This window comes from Protopterus annectens, chromosome 1.part2 (genome assembly GCF_019279795.1).
Source record: "Protopterus annectens isolate FY-2018-M chromosome 1.part2, PAN1.0, whole genome shotgun sequence".
NCBI lineage: Eukaryota > Metazoa > Chordata > Ceratodontiformes > Protopteridae > Protopterus > Protopterus annectens.
The window spans coordinates 935,562,968-935,576,527 of record NC_056727.1 but is presented as its reverse complement, the minus strand read 5'-3'; the positions used below and the strand labels follow the sequence as shown (position 1 = coordinate 935,576,527).

Genomic DNA, 13,560 nt, shown 5'->3' with positions numbered 1-13,560 from the left:
CAAATAATGGGGTGCCACGATTCCCGAGTGGCACCCCTTCATTTCCGATTTTTTTCCAAGTTTTTTAATTTTTCGCGCTTTTTGAGCTGACATCATCACGTGCGCAATGACGTCAGCTCCATCAGCATTGCTTTCTTGGCTCTCTGGCTGTTTGAAATCTGTCTCTGAGCACTTATTTCTGTAATTAAGATTTCCCGGCTGGCAAATCTGCAATTGCTTTAAGCAGGTACTGTTTATTTCTATGATCGGAGTTTCTTTTGGGAAGATATTTTCTTCTCCATGGGCTTATGGTGTGTGTATGAGTACATGGAGTTCAGCAAAGTTATTCATCTGGTGCACAGAAACCCAAGTCAATACATCTGGTGGCTAGAGGTACTCAGGCTCAAACGGTAAAAAAGAGCCTACACTCCCTAGCCATCACCACTTGTGAATTTATGCCTCATATTTTGGTTTTCATGATTTTTGTGGCAGATCACTAAAGGATTGAATTCACTAAATAATGACAGGCATTTGAATTTTAGACTTCGTATTCTTCAGAAAATAAATGGTAACACAAAACCTTTTATTCTAGCAATTTTCCAAGTTTATAACATCAGTATTTGACATTTGTCTCTATTTTGGGGCTGTATTCCCCCATTATTCACTTTGTCCAGGTTTTTTATGCAATTGAAAATAAGTGCAAGAAGCTGTGCAAGATGCCTATGGCTTACACTACAGTCATTCTATATGTGGTGTAGTTCCTGTGTTGTCCATTACCTTACTTGGATAAGAAGGAAGTTTCTTTGCTCACCAGTGGGAGTGGGGAGCCTTGAGCAGCCTATCTGTCCCTGAAGGAGTGACCTCAGCACAAGAGCTGCAGTAATTGGTTGTTTTGGACCATTTCTAGCTCTTTTGAAGTTCCCTGTTTAAAATCCGCATTAGCGCGGCTTTGCGCATAGCGGTTAAACAGGGTTAAACTTTTCCTGGCTCTGCCAAGTCTGCTCTTCAAATTTTCCCTTAGAAAGCTCTACTCTTAGAATAACCAGTCTACTCGTTATATTATAAGCATAGCACTTGTTCTCAAAGCTTCTCTTCTAAGCAAGCACTCTCAAACTCAAGTAGCACTACATCCACCTACCACCCCAACCACTTCCCTTAAAGGCACAGCACTCTCTTATAATATTCTAGCATGTCGAGTGGTAGATTGCTAGCATCTTCTCCTGCTCAGCTGGTTAATCTGGGAATCTTGAGACAATGCTATAATTGTCTCATGTACACAGACAACCCTCTCCTCCTCCCAACAAACACAAATACATGTGAGAGATGCAACTATATAGCCAAACTGGAGGCTGAACTCTCTCAACTCAGGACTGGCAAGACCAGACAGGAGGAGAAGGTAACCACACACACACAACAAACCCAGTCACACATAGACCTACACCAACTGCAAATCAAGCACATAATAACACAAAAACATACTCAGAGACTCTATTAAAAAACTTACCAAAACAACAGAGGCTCCCAAAGCAGACACCCAAAAATCCACCACCTCAAAACATAACACATGCAACACATACTTCAATAAATCGGTGTGTCAATAAATCACAGCCCTTAAGGCCAAACACTATGCCTGATACACTAGTGATAGGTGACTCTATAGTCAGACACACCGACGTCCCACTTACCAGGCTGAGCAAGGAGAGGGTAATGGTAAGCTGCCTATCGGGGGCTAGGATCCGCCATCTAACACACGCACTCAGGTTACTCAAAAGCACGTACAAATATGACTCCGTCATTGTCCATGCCGGCGTGAATGACCTGAGACGTACCTCCTTGGACTACATGAAAAGAGACATAGAGGAGCTCTCTGATTATGTAGCCCAGGCTGGTATGACCCTGACCCTGAGCAGCATCCTGCCCTCACCAAGAATGATGCCACAATACAAAGACAAGATGATCAGCTTTAATAATTGGCTCAATTACTGGTGTCATTCTAGGGGGATCCAATGTCTGTCTGCTTGGGATGACATGCTGGACAAGCCACGCTGCTTCGCAAGGGACGGCTTGCACCTGTCACCACTTGGCTTCCGGATATTGGCTAAGGATCTCGCCACCCCCATAGTGCCTTTTTTAGGCAAGGCTCAAAAGACGAACCCACCTCCTTAGAAAACAAAAATGGAAAAAAATTAAGGGTAATGCTGCTCAACGCCAGAAGTCTAAATCTCAAGATGCAGGCTCTCGAAGCACTCCTCAATATGGAGAACATCGATGTCTGCGCTGTAACCGAGACCTGGTTCAAAGCTCCTGAGAGCACCCCAGCGCTACCAGGCTTTACCTCGTATCATGCTTTTCGGCCCCAAAACCCGGGCCGAACCACAAAGGGAGGGGGAGTGTCCATATTCATCAAGGATACCCACACCTCTAGGTTAGTGACAACTCATGAAGCATCGGAGACCATCCAGGTGCAGCTAACCATAGGCAAAACTGCTATACAACTGGTTGCATGTTACAGACCACCCTCCCAATCTCAAGAACCCCACTCAGCCTTCCTGAAGATATTGGAAGATATGAATGTCTCACCAAATACCATCATATTGGGAGACTTCAACTACCCTAACATAGACTGGGTGCACTATTCTAGCCCTAACACCCTAGCCCAAAGGTTCCTGGAATTCATAAACTCAAATGCAATGGAACAGCTAGTCACCTCTCCCACAAGGGGGGATAATATACTAGACCTGATCATCACAAACATGGGGACAAAATGCTCCACACCGGAAGTATTGCCCTCACTGGTGAGATCTGACCACAAACTAATCACCCTGGATATACATTTACCACCTCCACCCCCAACACAAACGACTACAGTGAGAAACTTCTCAAAAGCCGACTTTACACTTCTCAAGACTGAGGTGGTATCATTTAAGCCCACAGGGCCAATGGAAACCACATCCCACAATGCTGAATCCTACACAAATGCTTTCTACGGACATCTCCAAGAATGCATGGATCATGCAATCCCAAATAAAACCAAGACCCTCTCCACCAAAGGAAAGCGTCCTGTCTGGTGGACCCCAGCCATAAACAAATTGTATAACAAAAGAAGGAAGCTACTGCAAGACAGAGCAAAATCCCATAAAGGGAAGGCATCTCTGATCAGCACTAGTAGAAAGCTACGTTCTCTCATAAAAATATCCAAGGCCAACTTTGAGAGAAAAATCGCCAAGGACACTAAAGATAACCACAAGGCATTCTTCAGTTATGTTAGAAACTTGGGCGGAAACACTCAGATATGCTCAGAGTTAGTACACAACGACAAAAAATTTACCAAACCCACAGATATTGCCAACATTCTGGCAGACAGGTTCAGTGCAAATTTCTCCCCTCCCTCACCTCCAAAAGAAGAAATACTCATCCCAGCTGAATGTAACCTCCCTGTCATCTCTGATGTCCAGGTGAATACCGCCCTCAACAAAGCAAAAAACACAGCATCTATGGGACCTGATGGTATCCCCGGCTGCGTGATACGTGAACTCCAAGAGGAGCTAAACCCGCATATGTTATTTAACCTTAGCCTTACTACAGGATATGTACCTGAACACTGGCGTACAGCAACAGTGGTCCCACTCCACAAGGGAGGCTCCACTACAGACCCTGGGAACTACCGCCCTATAAGCTTGACCAGCCTGGTTTGCAAAGCTATGGAAAGAATTATTATGGAACTCATAAACAACGACATTGGGGACCTACAGACACTTGATCCCACCCAGTTCGGCTTTGTAAAGGGCAGATCCTGCCTTTTGAACCTGGTTGACTTTTATCGAAACAGTCATTAGAGCCATTGATGAGGGCAAGGCAGTCCATACAGCCTACCTGGACTTGGCTAAAGCCTTCGACACAATACCCCACTCGGGGATCATAGATAAGCTTAACAGCTTAAAAGTAAATCCATATGTCACAAGATGGGTTGCAAACTGGCTAAAGAACAGAACCCATAAAGTCAAGATTGCGGGAGCCATGTCAGACTCAAAGCCAGTCACAAGTGGTGTCCCACAGGGCTCTGTCCTGGGACCCCACTTGTTCGGCATTTACTTCTCAGATGTGAAAGCAAACATGGGAGGGTTGCGGCTGACAAAGTTCGCAGATGACTGCAAACTAGGCGCCATAGTCGATACACCAGCTGACACATACATCCTACAGAAAGGCCTCACCGAAATGGACAACTAGTGTCGGAATCACGGCCTTAAACTGAATGCCAAGAAATGTATAGTCATCCCCTTTGGGAAAAACAAAATACCCACAAATTATCACATAGACAGTAACCCACTGAGTACTGAAAAAGTAATCAGAGACCTGGGGACCCAAGTTGATAGTGACCTCTCATTTGACACCCACGTTGCCAAAGTGGTTAGAAAGACTTTCTACCTAGCCCACCTTATCATGAAGGGGTTCACATCCAAATCAAAGGAGGTCATCGTGCCCCTGTACTCCTCCCTTATCAGGCCCATGATTGAGTACAATGCCCCATTTGGTATGTACCTCACCCGGCACTTACAACAGCTGGAGAGACCCCAGAAGTACCTCACCAAGAGGATCAAGGGTCTCCAACATATGTCATATGCTGCCAGGCTAAAAAAACTCCAGCTTTATTCAGTAGCATACCGCCTGCTCAGAGGTGATCTGTGCCTGACGTACAAGGCCATGTCCAACCAGGAATTGATGGACATGCTCCAGCTCAAAAATCAAAATCCATAAGAACCATGAGAGCCAAAGATTTAAACCTCAGTACAAACATGAATAGAACATGCTGGAGGGACAGATTCATAACTCAGAGGCTTCCCATACTCTGGAACAAAATCCCAGTCCATGTTAGGCAGAGCCCCTCACTGACTCTCTTCAAGAGAAATCTTGACGAATGGATGGGAGATCGTAGGTTTACCCCGGGGGTCACCCCTGTGTCGCTACTTAACAGAGGCACAGTAAACTAATTTTAATAAGTAAGGGGGTCTTCAATGTGTCACTACTAAACAAAGGCACAGTATTCTAAATTTATTCTATACACCTTAGTACCACTACATGGGGTGGCGAAAGCCACATCTCTAGGGCTAGGCTTGCAAATGCCCCAGGGCAGATAGCCTAGTACTAAACTATGAAACTATATATATAGTGTCTGTGGAAGTAGAGTTTTATGATGGAAATGTTCTGAATTGGGCAGTTTTGTCATTATTGCTTCATGCATTTTGTTTCATTGCCTAATGCCTACTGGAAAAATGTTCAAACAATAAATTTAAAGTGTGTGTGTGTGTGTGTGTGTGTGTGTGTGTGTGTGTGTGTGTGTGTGTGTGTGTGTGTGTGTGTGGAGTTTTGTCATTATTGGAGCATGCATTTTGTTTCATTGCCTACTGGAAAAAACAATAAATTTAAAATGTGCTCTAACTTAAGTTTAACAAGTGTGCTGTATTATACAAGGAATATAATTTAATAAAGTCAGGAAGGTGTATCAAAGAATGCATGTATGTTTCTTTTTTTATGTGCAAGGGGCCTATGATTTGAAAACAGCCCAAAGGTAATCTTTATCCACCACTGGCCAGATGCATTTATTTTCTTTGGATGTGGTGTGGGTTTCAATGCATGTGAGTTTCAAGGGCAGAGAAGTTTTAATGTCAAGTCTATTTTCATTGTGAGACAGTATTGCTTTGTTTAGCAGATATCTATTAGTGTTTGTGCATTGTGCTATAAAATGTAAAATTAAAATCAAATAATCATTGTAGAAGTAAAGCAGTATGCATGCACACATTAGTGTTTATGATAAATGGGGAGAAATAGCCAGGTAGTGGGACACTGGAATGGCTGCAGGGGGACTCTGGTGTCATATTTGGTTGTCTTTTCTTCAGTTTGTGTTTAAAAGTTGGTATCACACAATTTGAGTGGGTGGGGTTACGTAATTATGTATGCAAATTTTACGTTAATCAGCATACAGATTTGTACACATGTTTCATAGGCCTTGTCCAGATTTTTGATGTTTCCAGGTAGAGAGGTACGGGGCCAACCTTGATGCAGCCTGTCTTCATTATACCTAAACAATAAGTGCAGCAGTTACTTTGTCCTGATCCCTCCACAGGAACAGTCACAGAGGGATGTTCTGGTCCACAATTGGCCTGTAGGTCTCCTGTATGCCTTTTCCTCTCTGCCATTAATGAACAAATTCATACAGAAAGCGAGAATATGCAAGACCAGGGAAATCTTCATTGCTGCTTTCTGGCCCCGACAAACATGGTTTCCCTTCCTGTGGCCTCTACTAGTACATCTTCCATGGATGTTGGATCCGATATCCAAATCTTTTAACATACCCATCTGGTCTATAGATCCCTGAAATTAACTGCTTGGTTCCTCTAGTTCTAACCTTAACCAGAGATGCCAGGCTTCCTTCTTCACTGGTCCAGATCATATCAGCTTCTCAAAAACAATCCACTAAGAAGACCTACTATGGAAGAGATTTTCCATTTGGCCTAATTCAAAGGGGTTGGACCCCTTCTCTGCTCTTATTCCTTCCATATTGGAGTTTATGACTGAAGTTTTTCACACTGGCTCTAGTTATTCTGCTATCAAAGTACATATGGGTGCTATTTCAAGTTTCCACATAGGACAGAATGACAACTCTATAGCCTCCTTAAGAGTCTCTAAAGCCTTTTTGAAGGGAACCCTTCTCCTATATCCATCTATCAGGGATCCAGTACCCCCCCCCCCCAAGATATTACTATCATGCTACAGGCATTAACTCAACCACCTTTTGAACCAGTAGCATCAGTTAATCTAAAATTTCTCTCTTGGAAAACAATATTTCTGGTGGCTGTTACATCAGCAAGATGGATTTCAGAGATGGAAGCACTTTCCTGCAAGCCTTCTTATCTGTTTTTTTTTTCATAAAGACAGAGTTTCCCTGAGAACTAAAGCATCCTTCCTTCGTAAGCTGGCATCCAAGCAAATCTAAATCAGTCAATAGATTTAACTATCTTTTTCCCCAAATTCTCAAATGAAGGTAAGTATATTTTTCATATACTAGACGATCATCGCTAACTTAGGTTCTGTCTTCATAGGACCAAGCAATTCAGAAAAATCCAATCAATTGTTCATTGCCTTTTCAAAGCCTAAATCAAGCAGAGCAGCACTCTTTCCAGATGGTCATCAGACTGCATTTCTTTTATATACAGCTAAAAGGGTTTGTTGTTACAATATAAACCTAAGACCCATTTCACAAGAGCAATTGCCACATCAACAGCCTTTTTCAAGTATACTTCCTGTTGATGACATTTGTGCTGCAGCAACTTGGTCAACAGTTTACACTTTTATATTTTCATTACAAACTGGATGTACAGCCTAGATCACACTCATCCTTTGGTACTGCAATCCTCAGGAACATCTTTCCTTGATACTATCCAGGTGTGCCAGCTTGGGAATCTGTCCCATGGTTAAATCAGATTAAAACAGGCAACACTAGATAAAAAAGTTATATACTTACCATAATGATAGATCCATGTTGTTTGGCATTAGATCTACAAGATGCTTATCATCACATTCCAATTGCTCCCAGCTTCAGAAAATATCTGAGATTTGCTAGTTTTCTGCGATGCCCTTTGGGCTATCTGCTGTGCTATAATATTTATAAAGTGTGTGGCTGCAGTGTTTGCTTACTGCAGGACACAGACCATCCACATTTTCCCTTATTTAGATGACTTGCAGATTTCTGCAGTCTGTTTCCAGCTGTTAAAAGTATTACACAAGGTCTTGGCTGTTCTAGCTCAACTGGGTTTCAAGTTGAAACTTCAAAAGTCCTGTCTCACCTCTTCAAAGAATTGTCTTCTTGGGGTGCATGATTTTCACAAAGAAAAGAAGGATATTTGTACAAGAAGACAAAGTCCTGACTTCTCAGCTATTTCTGCATTCAAGAAGCTGCCTCTGCAAGAGAATTTCTCAAAATTCTAGGCCTTGTGGCATTAGGGATCCTTCTAATATCACTAGCCAGACTCCACATGAGAAAGATTAAATGGTACATAAACAATTGTTGTTTCCAGTACCTGCATTTTCTAGAGTTCAGGATACCAGTGTTGGAATGTGTGAAATGATAGTTACAGTGGTGAAAGCATCAGATATATCTCAATCCAAGCCTACCTTTCTCAATCCAGACCCCAGTTCAGTCAGTCCAGATGGATTCTTCAGATTTTGTGTTGGGAACAATGTCCAGGGGAGTTCACGTACAAGGCATATTGGGTTCTTTGGATGCTGCAAAGAACACAAATGTCAAAGAAATGTTAGCAGTGATTCTGGCATTAAAAGATCTTTACCACTTATGGTCTCCAAGTCCAGTTTTAATTGTCACAGACAATACCGGTCATGTGGTACCTGAACAAACAAGTGGGTACAAGGTTATACCCTCTTTGCCAGTTGGCAGTGATAGCCTGGGAACTAGCCATATGGCATTCTCTGATGCTTCAAGCCTCAAACATCCTGTCAGAGCAAAACATAGTGGCAGACAGACTAAGAAGCCAGATGGACCTTCATAAGTGTTAATTCAGAATAGCGGTCTTCCAGGATTTGGTACAGATGTGGAGAACACCTCAAATACATTTGTTTGTCTGCTTTCAAAACACACAGTTGGAAAGATTCTGTTTGAGACATCCTTGCAGCCATGCTTGAAGGACAGATGCATTCTTGTTCCCTTGGACGAGACTGTTCCTTTATGCATTTCTAATCTTTACACTAATACCCAAGGTACTTCTGAAGATTCAGGAAAGAATTACCAAAGATCATTGCAGTGACCATCTTTTGGCTCAGGCAAAGATGGTGCTTCATTTTAATGGGAATTGGCCAAGGGCAAGTACCACAAGCTTTTTGACACTCTGGATCTGCTTTAATAGTAGTCAGGGGTGATTGGTGTACCCCCAACTTAGAGCAATTGCTGCTGACAGCCTGGATGATTCTCTCTTGATACCTTATAGCCACTTGTTCCATGAGGAAGTGCTGCAGAAATTGATGGAGGTAAGAAAACCTGCAACTAGAAAATAATATGTTTACGAGTGAAAGATGTTTTTGCAGTTGGTGCCTAACTGATAACAGAGGGCCTGGCATAGTGTCAACCCGTCATTTTAAAATATTTGTGTGAGCTACTCAATAATGGTATATCTTTATGCATCTATCAAAGTGCATATTGTGGCCATGTTAGCTGGTCTACCCATGGATCCCCTTCTTTCATCTCGTGTCAAACAGTTTATGAAAGGAGTGTTGCATTTGAGACCTCTTCAAAAGCAAATTCATTCTCCTTGGGATCTCAGCTTTGTTCTTGAAACATTGATCTTATTTCCTTTTGAACCAGTCTTTCTTGCTGATTTATTGGAAAACTATTTTGCTTATTTCTCTGACATCTGCAAGGCGAGTCTCACAATGGGCCAACCTTATCTGATTTTCCTCTATGACAGGGTTGTTTTACACACTAAACCATCTTTCATGCCAAAAGTTGTTTCTGAATTTATCCTGAACCAAGCCATCAATCTCCAAGTTTTTTTTGCAGAACCTAAAACAAGGGAAAGAAAATTCTGCACACTTCAGATGTGCACAGGCAGCTCAGGTGCTACCCTGACAGAACTAAGCCCTTCAGGAAAGCTGAATAGCTGTTTATTTCCTTTTCTAGGGAAGGGTCAACCTGTCTGTAAACAAATGATTGCTCTTGGATTGTCCTTTGCTATTGTTTTTTTTACTCCCACCATGGTAAATCTATTCCAGTATAGCTTAAGGCACATTCTAATAGAGCCTTATCCTCTTTGGTGGCATATTAGAAAGGAGTGGACTCTAGAAGCAGCAGCCTGGTTCTCTGTTCTTACCTTTACAAAGCACAACAAACAAGTTCCATTTTTATCCTTCTTCCTTCTAGGTATGGTAAGCACTGTGAATCTACTCATATGCCACTTTGGCTGTGTGAATTATTTAGTTTATTTATTCATTGACATTTGTTTACGGGGAAAGTCAGACTGGACACAGATGTCCTTTTTCAGTGGAGGCCCAGAGAGAAGAGCTCCAAAGTATCTTATTTAATGCAATCGATATTTACAATAACAAATTGTATGCAGTTTCAATGAATAGATAGCATAACAGTTAGTATAATAAAATTTGTATTGATATTCACAAACATTAAATTTACAAGCATTGCACTGAAATTTTACAGACAGAAGAGTGGACTATAAGATAGGTAGGAGTAATTTAAGAAATGCAATAGTGTGAGGTATTGGAGGAGATGAGCAAGTCTGAGTGTTAACAGGGAAGTAGAGATGTAATAGTAATTTAGGTATGCTAATTAGAAGTAGGTATAGTAGTTTAAGAAGTACAATAAAGTGAGGTATTAGAAGGGGATAAGCAGGTTAAATGATATAGTGCTTTAAAGGGAGGTATAAGAAAGGTGGTAAAGAGAATTAGATCTATGTCCCCAGTGAGGAACAGGGACAAAGCCAGGAGGAGGTAGAGAGGAAGTCTTTATTAAGGATTTGAAGAGATGAAGGTGTGCAATAGACCTGACAGATATAGGAATTTTATTCCAAGTTGTAGCTACACTTTTGGAATACAGACTGACCCCAGCAGCCCTTATGTGGTTTATAGATGGTAAGTAGTTGTTTATTATTTGACTTAAGGGGACAATTTGGAAGATAGTGTTGAAGTAGGTAGATTGCTGGGCAGATGAATGGTGTATGGATGATTTTATGGGTTAAAGTGAGCTGAGTATAACATAAGTACTGAGGAAGCTCTAGCCAGCTAAGTGTTTTAGTGCTAAACAGTGGTGGGTCTGGTAAGGTTTGTTGCAAGCGAATCTGGCAAATTTGTTATAATACTGTTCAAGTTTAGCACAAAGTGAGACTTGTAAGTTGATCATTACAGGGACTTCACATAGGAGGAGGTGAAGAGGAAAGTGGTAGCTAGACTTAACTTGGCAGAGTGTGTAAGGGACTTCTTTACTCTGTGTAGGATGTCTAGTTTTTGATGGGTTTCTTGATGCTGTTAGGGATTTGTAAATCAAATTTAAGATTGTTGTTGATTGCCATGCCAAGTAGTTTTGGATGTGGGGTAACTTTAATCTTAGTATTATATATAAGGAAACATTTTTAAATTTGTTTTTTTTTCATAGAAATGGGATTTTGAGAAAAAGAGAACTAATTTATTCTTTTTTGGAGGAACTTAGTAGCAGATGATCATCCTGAAGTCAACTTTCGAAGAAGAGTTAAAGGCTTCTTGAGTAATTCTCTGAAGATGTATTAAGTTGGCAGAAATGCATATTAGGGTAGAATCATCAGCGTATTGTATGAGGGAAGCTTGCTGAGAGTGTTTCTGTAAATTCTTAGAGAATATATTAAAGAGTAGAGGGCTGAGAATGGAGCCCTGTGGCACATCAGTATTGTTAAGGAAGGAAGGGAGAAAAAGTGGAGAGACATTTAGCAGATTAGTATCTATCAGTACAGTAGTTGATAAAACATAATAGTGTGGGTTCTGATAGCCCAAGGAAGACAGATGGTAAAAGAGTTTCTGGTGAGGATCTAGATCAAAAGCTGTAAAGAGGTCAAGGAATACAGATGAAACAAGTTTGCCTTTTTCTCTGGCTTTAATAATATCTGTGAAAGTTAATAAAGCTGTGGTAGTGCTATGGGTGGGTCTAAAACCATGCCGTGTAGGGGCTTGGAGCTTTTCCTGTAGAATATTTTGAAGAAGTTGCTTGTGAATGCACTTCTCCAGAATTTTTGACAAGGGATAATATGGCAATAAGTCTGAAACTGGGTATATCAGATGAGGTTTCTCCTTTATGAAGGAGATGATGAAGATTTTTTTCCATAGAGAATGAATGTATGATTCCTTGATAAATCTGTTAATTAGAAGAGATACAGGATAGGCTATGGAACTGGTAGCTAACTTGAGGTATTCTGATGGGAGGTTATCTACTGAAGGAGAACAAGATTTCAGTTTAAACAGTAAAGATTTGATGTAGCAGGTTGGGATGGGTTTTACGATAAAATAGGGGGTATTTGTTGTCTGAGGAAAGGCCATGTCAGGATTATTGGGAGGAAAATCTTTAGTAAGGGCTTTAATGCGTGTTAGTAAAGGGTTACTGAAATAAAGTTTCTTGTCTGCAATAATCTGTCTTTTAATATGGTTATGTGGTTCTTTAAAGGGTTGTAGGTTTTGAGGAGATCCATATTTTAACCATTCTTTCCAAGCCCTATCTCTTTCATACATTAGGTGTCTGCTATGAATGGATAACCAAGGAGTATAGTTAATCTTTATTCCTTTTGCTTTAATTGGAGCAAGAATATTGAAGGTTTTCTAGCAAAGTGAGTTAAATTTGTGTCCATCTTTGTCGAGTGGAATATTTTTCAGGATAAATCAGTTGAGAGGTTATATTTCTGTTAAATGTATCAGGGTTAAATTAGTGAGGTTTTGGGAAGTTCTAAGTAAGTGTTGTTTGACATGATGAGTACCGAGTCTGTTTGCATATACAGGGAGGTGATCACAGAGAGAATCAGAGAGAGTGCCACTGGAAACATACTTAGTGGAATCAGACACCAATATCTAGTTGAGAAGTGAGCCACTGTTTTTGGAGTAGTTCTGGAATAGTTCTAACATGTTGGGGAGGAAATGAGGTGAGTCGATCCAAATAGGTGTAGACTAGATGGATATTTTGTGGAGATAATCTGCCAATTAAAATTAACATAGTTTAGGATTATCCTTTCATTAGAAATTGTATGTGAGATCCAGTTTAGGATGTTTTCTAGAATCATAGCATTATTACCTGGGGGAATATATGGATATTTAGTTTAAGATGGGAAATGAGGAGTTCAGCATTGTGGAATTTGGAAATAGGTTTGTTGTACAGTAGGAATTCAATGTAGTCTGGGTACAGGAAAGCTGCTCCACCACCTGATGATATTATAACCAGGGAGGGATATTTCAGAGCCAAGTATATGAGGTTTTAGCCATGCTTCAGTTATAACAAGAATATCTGGTGTACTGTGAAAGATCCAAGCATGGAGCAAGAATATCAGGTGCATTGTGCGAGATCCAAGCATGGAGTTCTGAAATTTTATTGTAGATGCTATGAGTACTTAAGGAAATTAATTTAAGCTGTTTTAGTGAGTTTGAGATAGGTGGGTTGGGTTTTGGTGGTTTTGGTGATAGTGGTGATGGTGATGTGGTCCCTGTTTTGGAAGGAAACGGGTGAACTGAGTAGGAAGAGGGTTTGGCTTGGGGTGAGTTTTGGAGGCTACTGGGGAATGAATAATGGACATAGTACAGTTGTGTAAGTCCTATTTACCTTTAATAGTACTTGTTGAAATTTCACACTGCCTCAGTGGGAACACCTACCCCCCTTATTTTATATATAGTTCGATGGTATCCAAACTTGTTGTGTTTTTGGTTGGCTTTGGTTATTTCTGTTGGTGCTTTTTGGCTGTGAAATGGTTGGTTTCAGGCAATTCTTGCTTCTGGTCACTTGTTTCTTCCTACTTAGCACTAAAAGCCTGAACAACTGACTTCCTTTGACAGAAGGTAGGC

The 13,560-nt window shown here is 41.0% G+C and overlaps 1 protein-coding gene across 1 annotated transcript in view; it reads left to right on the top strand.

The window, feature by feature from the left end:
* DNAH14 (dynein axonemal heavy chain 14) overlaps positions 1-13,560 on the top strand; it is a 2,550,346-nt gene that overhangs the window by 1,451,599 nt on the left and 1,085,187 nt on the right. The window lies entirely within an intron of this gene.